The following is a 1,344-nucleotide window of genomic DNA, read 5'->3' as shown; positions in this document are numbered from 1 at the left end:
GACGTTTAGAGCCTTGTCGGTGACATGGACGCCGCTGTTGGCTTGGAACAGCTATTTGCTGTGCATAGGGACGTGCCCGCGTTAGCCGTGTTGCAACAGCTCAGGATGGATTTCAGCCAGCAACAGCCTCAAGAGCTGCTGCACAACCACCGGGAATGTCTTCAGTTGGGCACGTGTAGTTTTGGTATGCGCACAGAAACCAAGGTGCAGCGTTCTGTAACATCGCCAACATATCCGGTAGGCGGTGGCAGGCTTGCCGAGCACGAAATGAAGGGGGGGTCGCATCTCACCATTCAACTAAGCATGCATGTGCTCGGTAGCGTGCGAGTTTACCCCTATCAGGATGTTTGTTTGCATATCCCCCCAAGCGAGAGGGCTTGCACCTATGCTGATGTTCGTTCCAAGAAGTGAACTGAGGACTGATGCTACGGTGAAAGATTTGCACGTAAATTCGCCCGTGCAATAAAACGCCCTGTAACTCGCTTATGTTAATCTCACATTCCAATATGCCACTGCACTCTCCTCTCCAGCCTGGCCACATTCTCTTCCTCGCAAACGTACTTGGGCACCTTACAATCCAACACCATATGTGCTTTGAAAACGCGGGCAGCTGCTTCACAAGGACCCCCCTATTTGTCGTACAAGCACCCGTAGGGAGAAACTCGCTAGTCATTTTCATCCGTGTCGTACAGGCACCCCTAGGGAGAGTCTCGCTAGTCATTTTCGAACTGCAAATCCGTAATCTCTGTCGTAAAAGGCACTTGTTGGAGATTCTCCCTAGTCATTTTCGCGCGCTTCGGTATGAGTCGTACGAAGACGCCGAGTATATTACTATGCCTTCTACCGGCTTTGCATATGAACAAAGTCTCTATCAGAATTCTGAATTTCTCGAAACAGTCGCTTACGTGCTGTCCGATTAGCAGTTCATCTTTATTAGCCATGTCTCATTTCACGACTTCGTTTGCAGCAGTTTACGCTGCAACGCTCATCATCCTTGCTGCCGGTGAGATCGGGTTCTACTGCGCATACGTTCTCATCTGTGCTCCTCGTGCACCATGCTTACCTGCATGCGATACCCTCTGTAGTTGATGGCATTCATTAATGTGGAATAGTTTATGTATGCTCTTGAAATTTTTGACAAACAATTCATGGAGCTCTGTCAGCGAGTACGCAACGTCATAAGCCGGTGCAACATACTCGCTTGCTCGATCATGAACGGAGAAAACATCCAACATCATTTGCAGCGCTGGGCGCTGCTGTCCTTCTTATTGGGTTGCTACTATTGCTCATGATAATACCTGGTGAGTAATAAAATGACTGGGGTGTTCGAATTGTATCATACGT

This window comes from Volvox carteri (genome assembly GCF_000143455.1).
Source record: "Volvox carteri f. nagariensis unplaced genomic scaffold VOLCAscaffold_149, whole genome shotgun sequence".
NCBI lineage: Eukaryota > Viridiplantae > Chlorophyta > Chlorophyceae > Chlamydomonadales > Volvocaceae > Volvox > Volvox carteri.
This window is presented reverse-complemented; position numbering follows the sequence as displayed.